Genomic DNA, 11016 nt, shown 5'->3' on the forward strand with positions numbered 1-11016 from the left:
TTCAACTTCAGGAGGCTGAAGAAATTTGGCCTGTCACCCAAAACTCTGACAAAATTTTGCAGATGCACAATCGAGAGAATCTTGTAGGGCTGTATGACAATTAATCTCAATCCTAAATGTACAGTAGGTGTGTAGATCTGCCAATTTGTACCAGTATTCGTCATCTGAAGAAGAGGAATCATCGGACCAAAGCGCAGCGTGGTAAGTGTTCATGCTTTCTTTATTAAAACTGGACACTATAACAAAATAACAAAGGGAATAACCGAAACAGTCCTGAACGGTGCAAAACACTAAACAGAAATTAACTACCCACAAATACCCTGTGGGAAAAAGCTATGGTTCCCAATCAGAGACAACGATAGACAGCTGTCCCTGATTGAGAACCATACCCGGCCAAAACAAAGAAAAACAAAAACATAGAAAAAGTAACATAGAATGCCCACCCAAATCACACCCTGACACAATTCATCTTTTTGTAGTTTGAATGTTACTATTATTATTATTATTATCATGTCTCAGTAGGCATACCTTACTCAGGTTTCCACTCGGTTTGGTTTTCCTTGTATTCCAACCACCTGAAAGCCTTCAAAACACAAACACAATCCATTTATTTCATTCAGCAAGCAGTCATGCTGGCAAACCTAATTACCAGAAAACATGCAATGAAAAGAAAATACAGTCAAAAGGAAAAAGTTTTTTGTCCAAACAAAAGCTCATGTTGGACGACAATCATCCTCTATACACTTCCATTTCTCTACCTCCCTCTGTGAAGCGCGGAGCAATGAAATATAATCAAACTATTCCAGCCGTTCAGGAGAACTGAATGGCCTTTAAACGTTCCTCAAACTTTCATTACATAAGTGTCTCTTTCAACCCAAACACCGGTGTAGTACCAAAAAACACTCTGCATCTCCAATTTCCCTTAATTAAGCTCCAGCAGTAAACACAAGCACTTCGTTTTCCCTCTCCAAAGAGGTAATGGCATGGCCTTGTGAAATTGCCTTCCCGTTGAGATAATTGAGCCTCTCCCTCCCACCCCCCTTCTGAAGTTACACTGATAGCTAATGGCACCCATGAAATACTGTTGTTGTTGTTGCTGTTGTTGGTTTTTCTATTTTGCTTAAATAAATTGCTAAGTACAGTAGATCCTCTGTGAGAGTTGATAGTGGCATATGTAAATGACAGTGTGCTGTCACCGCAGCAATATGGTTTGAGACGAGGTGTTGAATAATTCAAATTAGACAGACCTCAGACTATAAACTGACATTTCCAGATGTCCTGCTGGTTTACTGGCCATCCCTGGTCCTAGATACACACACACACACACACACACACACACACACACACACACACACACACACGCACACACACAGGCACGCACACAGACAGGCACACACACAGGCTCGTACACACACAGGCACGCACACAGACAGGCACACACACACACACAGGTACACACACACATAGGCACACACCATTGCAGACAAGAGGTAATCCAACCTTACTCACTGTAAGGTTTTAAAGCTTTTCGGCGAAAGCATAAGAAGCTATTATCTGATGATAGCACAACAGTAAACAAAGAGGGTAGCATATTTCAACCCTGCAGGCGCTACACAAAACGCAGAAATAAAATATAAAACATGCCTTACCTTTGACGAGCTTCTTTTGTTGGCACTCCAATATGTCCCATAAATATCACAATTGGTCCTTTTGTTCGATGAATTCCGTCGATATATATCCAAAATGTCAATTTACTTGGCCCGTTTGATCCAGAAAAAAACAGCTTCCAAAATGCGCAACGTCACTACAAAATATTTAAAAAGTTGCCTATAAACTTTGCCGAAATATTTCAAACTATTTTTGTAATACAACTTTAGGTATTTTTAAACGTTAATAATTGATCAAATTGAAGACGGGTCTATCTGTGTTCAATACAGGAACACAACAAACCAAGCTACTTTTCAAGTCTTACGCAACTCTCAACAGTGTTACGCAGTTCATAGATGGCCAGACTCCTTCATTGCACAAAGGAATAACCTCAACCAAATTCCAAAGACTGGTGACATCCAGTGGAAGCGGTTGGAACTGAAAACAAGCTCCTAAGAAATATCATTTGCCAATGAGAACTCAATGAACAGAAAGAGACCTCCAAAAATAATCTGAACGGTTAGTCCTCTGGGTTTTGGCTGCTACATAAGTTCTGTTATACTCACAGACATGATTCAAACTGTTTTAGAAACTTCTGTGTTTTCTATCCAAATCTACTAATAATATGCATATCTTATATTCTTGGCATGAGTAGCAGGAAGTTGAAATTGGGCATGCTATTTATCCAAAAGTGAAAATGCTGCCCCCTATACCTTAAGAAGTTAAATAACTTTAGAATCGATAGCTAGTAACTAGACTGACCACGTAATAGATCAATTAACTGATTTAACAACAAAGACGAAAGCAGAAGATCTCGTGTCCTTTGATATGACTGTGTTCCTCCTGAAGATGAGGAAAACAGAATTCAATAAGGGACAGAAAAGGTCAATACAGATGTAAGATTTTAATTTGATCACTCTTTTGCTGCTGAGAATGATCCTGCATAGCAGGAAATGCGAACTTGTATTGTAATTTACTTTGTAAGTGCTTTTTTAAGTTTGTAATTTCCACTTTGAAATGTGTATCAACCCTTACAAAATGTCCATTAATTATAATCCACACAATAATTAACATTTCCTGTTGCTGCATAATTATTTTCCTGCCGTAGCATACGGGCTCAAATTAAGATCCTACATCTTTACTCCACAAAACCCAACTTAAACTGCTTTAACTACCATAGCTCTCTCATTACTCTTTCTGTAACAGTAATTTAATTAATATAAAACCGCACCAAACTGAATGAATTTTCCAAATAACATAAAAAGCAGTGGTAAATTTAATATGGTGGTAATGTCCTATGAGGAAACCCATAGTGCTTTCCTGAAATCCACGCCAGAGAGTACTGAGTCAGCCTCCAGAACAGTGAGTGTGTTTTCCACAGACCTCCTCGGTTTCTGCCTGCTAGCCTGTGGCTACATTATTTTCATTATTAGTTAGCATGATTCTGTTCAATATCGCCATTAAGTAGGCTTCATTGGAGGTTTTATGTTTATTTTATATTTCCCTCCCGGGCTTTATATTGACTTAAGGAAAATAGTTCTCTAAGTAAGTAAATAAACTACCTGTTGTGTGTTCCAGTGAAGGGGTAGCCTTGGGAGGAAGTAGATAAGTATCAATGTATATGATCTCAGCAAAGCCAATCAGAGTACAGCCAGTATAGCTGCCCTCAGACAATAAGATGGAAGACAATGGTTCTCCCAAGTTTTAGGGACGGTTTCCCAGACACAGATTAAGCCCAGTCCATCTAAAGCCTAATGGTATTCTTATGACCTTCTGGATGACCTTAACAATGTTTCAAGCAGTCTGTTTCACTGCCCAGTCTAGAGCTATGACCCACCATGTTGGGAAGTGCTTCTCTGGGGCTCTTAAGATTTCCTGGGGTAACCATGTAAAAAATAATACATAAAAAAACAAACTACTGCATAGTTTCCTAAGAACGCGAAGCGAGGAGACCATCTCTGTCGGCAGCATATCAATCAACAATCAACTATCTATGTGAAAGAAGGCAAGGGAGAGAGACAGACCAACAGACAAACAGAGAAGTGGTTCAAAAACCATGCCTCCATCTTCCCTCCAGATCTTCCACCAGTCCAGGGGGGGGTTACGGTGGTTCAGCTGCCCAGAGAGGGTGAAGCTGTGTGGGGATGATGTGCTCCAGCACTCATACCTCCTTGCTGGCTCTGTACCAGGACACATGAAACACCAGGTTGTGGTTCCGGGTAGCAACAGCCCGGGTGGTGAGCTCAGCAAAGGACAGCTTCTCTGCCTGGGACGCAGCATAGTCTCTGGGTGGTAATGCACATTTGCAACAGTAAATGCACACATATACAAACATTGCATGGGATTTCATGTGTGTGTGTGTGTGTGTTTGGTTTTACTATCCTTGTGGTTACCAGAAGTCCTCACAAGGAAAGTAATACAAGGACAATTTGGACAAGTGGGTCATTCCGTCGGTCCCCACAAGAATGTTTTGTGTGTGCTTGTGGTATGTGTGTGTGGTGTGCATGTGGTGTGTATGTGTGCATGAAGTGTGTGTGGCGTGTGTATGTGTGGCGTGTGTGTGTGTGTGTCTGCATGTCTTACAGCTACATTAGAGACATCTGGAACAACAGACTCACATCGTTTAAAAAACACATCTGCCTTCCCGCTTCAATAATTTGCAGACAGACAGCAGCAGTTCTCCCTCCCTCCCTCCCTCCCACTCCTCCTATCTTCTCTCTCACACATCCACCTGCTCACATACTGACACACTCATTCAGGACAGAAGCCAGCTGAGTATATCATATCTCATGTCCAACATTGGAGATAGCTGCCAGCTCCAACCAGACTGGGCCCAAATCGATGGAGAGGGATGGATTGAGAGAGGGATGGATGGATGGAGGGGGTGCAGTGCAATGATGCACAGCCAGGGGCGGAACAGCCTGAACGTGGGCAGTGAGGTGTGAATGTTTTAATCTGGTCAGGAAATCCTGGTTAGCAAACACAGATTAGAGAGAGAGCTGTCTGATATCAATCCTCAGCAGTCCAACCCTACAGAGACCATGGCTGTGTGTACCAGCCAGCAGCTTGAAAAACTACACCACGTTCACCTGAATCTAGAGGCACTTCACACAGTGAATGGATCTGATGCACTGCAATACCAAGGAGTAAAAAAGAGTGTATGCCGGGTGGTACTGTAGCGATACTTGCTTTGTACATTTATATCATGTTACAGACAAACTGCACAGCGAGAACTGCTCGGCGAAACTTCTGATGTCTCTGTGGATGGACACACACATACACACACTCGTTAGAGCAGACAGTGTCAGGGAGACATTGGTTCACAGTGATATCTGGAGTAAGGTTGTCTGACTGGCATGAGACAGCGCAGGGCTAGCAGGCTGTTTAGAGAACAGAACAGAGTAGAGCTAGCAGGCTGTTAAGAGAATAGAACAGAGTAGAGCTAGCAGGCTGTTAAGAGAGCAGAACAGAGTAGAGCTAGCAGGCTGTTAAGAGAACAGAACAGAGTAGCGCAGAGTAGAGCTGAGCTAGAAGGCTGTTAAGAGAACAGAACAGAGTAGGGCAGAGTAGAGCTAACAGGCTGTTCAGAGAACATAACAGAGTTGAGCAGAGTAGAGCTAGCAGGCTGTTAAGAGAACAGAACAGAGTAGAGCTAGCAGGATGTTTTAAGAGAACTGAACAGAGTAGAGCTAGCAGGCTGTTAAGATAACAGAACAGAGTAGAGCAGAATAGAGCTAGCAGGCTGTAAAGAGGACAGAACAGAGTAGAGCTAGCAGGCTGTTAAGATAACAGAACAGAATACAGCTAGCAGGCTGTTAAGAGAACAGAACAGAGTAGGGCAGAGTAGAGCTAGGAGGCTGTTAAGAGAACAGAACAGAACAGAGTAGGGCAGAGTAGAGCTAGCAGGCTGTAAAGAGAACAGAACAGAGTATAGCTAGCAGGTTGTTAAGAGAACAGAACAGAGTAGAGCTAGCAGGCTGTTGAGGTAGCAGTCTGTTGACAGAACAGAACAGAGTAGGGCAGAATAGAGCTAGCAGTCTGTTAAGAGAACAGAACAGAGAAGGGCAGAATAGGGCTAGCAGGCTGTTAAGAGAACAGAACAGAACAGAGAGGGGCAGAATAGAGGTAGGAGGCTGTTAAGAGAACAGAACAGAGTAGAGCTTGCAGGCTGTTAAGAGAACAGAACATAGTAGAGCAGAATAGAGCTAGCAGGCTGTAAAGATGACAGAACAGAGTAGAGCTAGCAGGCTGTTAAGAGAACAGAACAGAGTAGGGCAGAATAGAGCTAGCAGGCTGTAAAGAGGACAGAACAGAGTAGAGCTAGCAGGCTGTTAAGAGAACATAACAGAGTAGGGCAGAATAGAGCTAGCAGGCTGTAAAGAGGACAGAACAGAGTAGAGCTAGCAGGCTGTTAAGAGAACAGAACAGAGTAGGGCAGAGTAGAGCTAGGAGGCTGTTAAGAGAACAGAACAGAGTAGGGCAGAGTAGAGCTAGCAGGCTGTAAAGAAGACAGAACAGAGTAGAGCTAGCAGGTTGTTAAGAGAACAGAACAGAGTAGAGCTAGCAGGCTGTTGAGGTAGCAGTCTGTTGACAGAATAGAACAGAGTAGGGCAGAATAGAGCTAGCAGTCTGTTAAGAGGACAGAACAGAGTAGGGCAGAATAGAGCTAGCAGGCTGTAAAGAGGACAGAATAGAGTAGAGCTAGCAGGTTGTTAAGAGAATAGAACAGAGTAGAGCAAGCAGGTTGTTAAGAGAACAGAACAGAGTAGAGCTAGCAGGTTGTTAAGAGAACAGAACAGAGTAGAGCTAGCAGGTTGTTAAGAGAACAGAACAGAGTAGGGCAGAGTAGAGCTAGCAGGCTGTTAAGAGGACAGAACAGAGTAGGGCAGACTAGAGCTAGCAGGCTGTAAAGAGGACAGAACAGAGTAGAGCTAGCAGGTTGTTAAGAGAACAGAACAGAGTAGAGCTAGCAGGTTGTTAAGAGAACAGAACAGAGTAGAGCTAGCAGGTTGTTAAGAGAACAGAACAGAGTAGGGCAGAGTAGAGCTAGCAGGCTGTTAAGAGGACAGAACAGAGTAGGGCAGACTAGAGCTAGCAGGCTGTAAAGAGGACAGAACAGAGTAGAGCTAGCAGGTTGTTAAGAGAACAGAACAGAGTAGAGCTAGCAGGTTGTTAAGAGAACAGAACAGAGTAGAGCTAGCAGGCTGTTAAGAGAACAGAACAGAGTAGGGCAGAGTAGAGCAAGCAGGCTGTTAAGAGAACAGAACAAAGTAGGGCAGAGTAGAGCTAGGAGGCTGTTAAGAGAACAGAACAGAGTAGAGCTAGCAGGTTGTTAAGAGAACAGAACAGCGTAGAGCTAGCAGGTTGTTAAGAGAACAGAACAGAGTAGAGCTAGCAGGCTGTTAAGAGAACAGAACAGAGTAGAGCTAGCAGGCTGTTAAAAGAACAGAACAGAGTAGAGCTAGCAGGTTGTTAAGAGAACAGAACAGAGTAGAGCTAGCAGGTTGTTAAAAGAACAGAACAGAGTAGAGCTAGCAGGTTGTTAAGAGAACAGAACAGAGTAGAGCTAGCAGGTTGTTAAGAGAACAGAACAGAGTAGAGATAGCAGGCTGTTAAGAGAACTGAACAGAGTAGGGCAGAATAGAGCTAGCAGGCTGCTAAGAGAACAGAACAAAGTAGGGCAGAGTAGAGCTAGGAGGCTGTTAAGAGAACAGAACAGAGTAGGGCAGAATAGAGCTAGCAGGCTGTTAAGAGAACAGAACAGAGTAGGGCAGAATAGAGCTAGCAGGCTGTTAAGAGAACAGAACAAAGTAGGGCAGAGTAGAGCTAGGAGGCTGTTAAGAGAACAGAACAGAGTAGAGCTAGCAGTTTGTTAAGAGAACAGAACAGAGTAGAGCTAGCAGGCTGTTAAGAGAACAGAACAGAGTAGAGCTAGCAGGCTGTTAAGAGAACTGAACAGAGTAGGTGTCAGTCGGTGAGTGTAGCTGGTGCATGATGTCAGGCGCAGGAGAGCAAAATGAGTGAGCAACGTACTTTACTCAAAAATAAAGGCACAAGGTAAAAAAATACACTTGACCAAATACAAATGGTAAATATAAGGCACGGGGAGAACAGTATCCATCAAAAATACAGCCATAATGAACCGAAATTATCATAGAAACAATCACACACAAAAACATGGGGGAAACAGAGGGTTAAATATATGAACATGTAATTAGGGAATGAAAACCAGGTGTGTAGAAAACAAAGACAAAACCAATGGAAAATTAAATGTGGATCAGAGATGGCTAGAAGACCGGTGACGTCGACTGCCGAACGCCGCGTGAACAAGGAGAGGGACCGACTTCGGAGGAAGTCGTGACAGTAGGGCAGAGTAGAGATGGCAGTCTGTTAAGAGAACAGAACAGAGTAGGGCAGACTAGAGCTAGCAGGCTGTTAAGAGAACAGAACAGAGTAGGGCCGGACAAATGGGAGGAGGCAGTCAAGCCTGGCCTTGGAACAGCTTCAAATCTGATCCTGGTCCAGCAGCAAAACCACACACACCGCACACAAACACGAGCAGGTACATGGTGATTTTCATCTGACTGTTTGATAGGTTCTAAACTTTTCTGGGAGCAGAAAATTAGAAAAGGAAAAAGAACATGAAAGAAAAATTTAGTTTAGCACCATAGTATATATGAAATTACTTCAGACATGTTTTATATGCTGCAATAACAGTTGTGAGGGACATTAATTCTTGCCTTTACCTTGGGATGCCCAACATTTCCAAGCTCTCCTCTCTCCATAGGATTGCCCCCCCAACGGCCTCCTCTGCATCAAAGGAACCAGATTAAACCAAGATGCCATTCGTCCGCTTGAAATTAAAACTCATCGTCTAATTAAGATCATAAGTGACACCATATATGTCGACCAGGAAAACAACATGGTAATTGGTTTTAACAAGTGAACACACCACTACAAGCAATATCATTGCGGTAAATGGCCATCTAAATGCAGTTTATGTGTTACCAAGCCCTTCCTTGGTGATGTACTGCACAGTTGAAGTAGGACATTTACATACACTTAGGTTGGAGTCATTAAAACTCATTTTCAACAGCTCCACAAATTTCTTGATGACAAACTATAGTTTTGGTAAGTCAGTTAGGACATCTACTTTGTGCACGACAAAAGTAATTTTTCCAACGATTGTTTACAAACAGATTATTTCACTTATAATTCACTGTATCACAATTCCAGTGGGTCAGAAGTTTACATGCACGAAGTTGACTGTGCCTTAAAACAGCTTGGAATATTCCAGAAAATTATGTCATGGCTTTAGAAGCTTCTGATAGGCTAATTGACATAATTTGAGTCAACTGGAGGTGTACCTGTGGATGTATTTCAAGGCCTATCTTCAAACTCAAAAAGAAATCAGCCAAGACCTCAGAAAAAAATTGTGGACCTCCACAAGTCTTGTTCATCCTTGGGAGCAATTTCCAAACGCCTGAAGGTACCACGTTCATCTGTACAAACAATAGTACGCAAGTATTAACACCATGGGACCACACAGCCGTCACACCGCTCAGGAAGGAGACGCGTTCTGTCGCCTAGAGATGAACGTACTTTGGTGCAAATCAATCCCAGAACAACAGCAAAGGACCTTGTGAAGACGTTGGAGGAAACAGGTAAAAAGTATCTATATCCACAGTACAACGTGTCCTATATCGACATAACCTGAAAGGCCGCTCAGCAAGGAAGAAGCCACTGCTCCAAAACCGCCATAAAAAAGCCAGACTACGGTTTGCAATTATACATGGGGACAAAGATCGTACTTTTTGGAGAAATGTCCTCTGGTCTGATGCAACAAAAATAGACCTGTTTGGCCATAATGACCATCGTTATGTTTGGAGGAAAAGGGGGATGCTTGCAGGCCGAAGAACACCATCCCAACCGTGAAGCACGGGGGTGGCAGCATCATGTTGTGGGGGTGTTTTGCTGCAGGAGAGACTGGTGCAGTTCACAAAATAGATGGCTTCATGAGGAAGGAAAGTTATATGGATATATTGAAGCAACATCTCAAGACAACAATCAGGAAGTTAAAGCTTGGTCGCAAATGGGTCTTCCAAATGGACAATGACCCCAAGCAGACTTCCAACATTGTGGCAAAATGGCTTAAGGACAACAAAGTCCAGGTATTGGAGTGGCCATCCACAAAGCCCTGACCTCAACCCTATAGAAAATTTGTGGGCAGAACTGAAAAAGTGTGTGCGAGCAAGGAGGCCTACAAACCTAACTCGGTTACACCAGCTCTGTCAGGAGGAATGGGCCAAAATTACCCAACTTATTGTGGGAAGCTTGTCGAAGGCTACCCGAAACGATTGACCCAAGTTAAACAATTTAAAGGCAATGCTACCAAATACTAATTGAGTGTATGTAAACTTCTGACCCATTGGGAATGTGATGAAAGAAATAAAAGCTCAAATAAATCATTCTCTCTACTATTATTCTGACATTTCACATTCTTAAATAAATTGGTGATCCCAACTGACCTAAGACAGGGAATTTTTAATAGGATTAAATGTCAGGAACTGTGAAAAACTGAGTTTAAATGTATTTGGCTAAGGTGTATGTAAACGTATGACTTAAACTGGATTAGACCATATTTTGATGACAACCTTACCTTTGTAAATGTGGTCCATTTTGTCATTCCATATCAATTAAATAGCTACATAGTCATGAACAATACAGTATTCCAGCAGGCCTAGGTTACTTTATGGCTGGCTCAAGATAGCAAGGCTTGTGACTGGATAGCCGGGCAACAGTTTCTCACGCACACATTGAGGTGTGACCGCACACGCCAAGCAGGCTATTTGTCAAACCCTGCTGTGGGTGTGTGATCGATGTGAGGCCAGACGTTGGCTTTTGTGTGTTTCTGTTTGCTTAAGCCGCTACCCTTTAGAGCAGATTTGATTGATGAGTAAATATTAAAGATGTCCTGTCAAGTCATTCCTGTACCACAAGGTTTGGTGATTAGGCCTGCCTGCTGCCATGCATGCTTACACTGACACACACACACACACACACACACACACACACACACACACACACAACCCTACAAACAACAGCACACAGATACAAACACATGTTCACACATCATTCATGTTCTAGTGTAAACAAGTCACAGATTGACGCATGCTCATGTATGTTGTTAGTCACCTTGTTAAATAAACTAATTATCTTCTCTGTGATCATGAAGAAAACTATTCGGTACCTTTACAAATTCTTATTGGATCTCGGCACATACTAATAATGAACAATAGGTGGAGCTGTTGATGTACTGTAGAAAACTAACTATTGTCTGAAAAGCTGAAGACAGAGGGATCAAGAGAG

The sequence above is a fragment of the Oncorhynchus nerka genome, linkage group LG11 (assembly GCF_034236695.1).
Source record: "Oncorhynchus nerka isolate Pitt River linkage group LG11, Oner_Uvic_2.0, whole genome shotgun sequence".
NCBI classification, from domain to species: Eukaryota; Metazoa; Chordata; class Actinopteri; order Salmoniformes; family Salmonidae; genus Oncorhynchus; species Oncorhynchus nerka.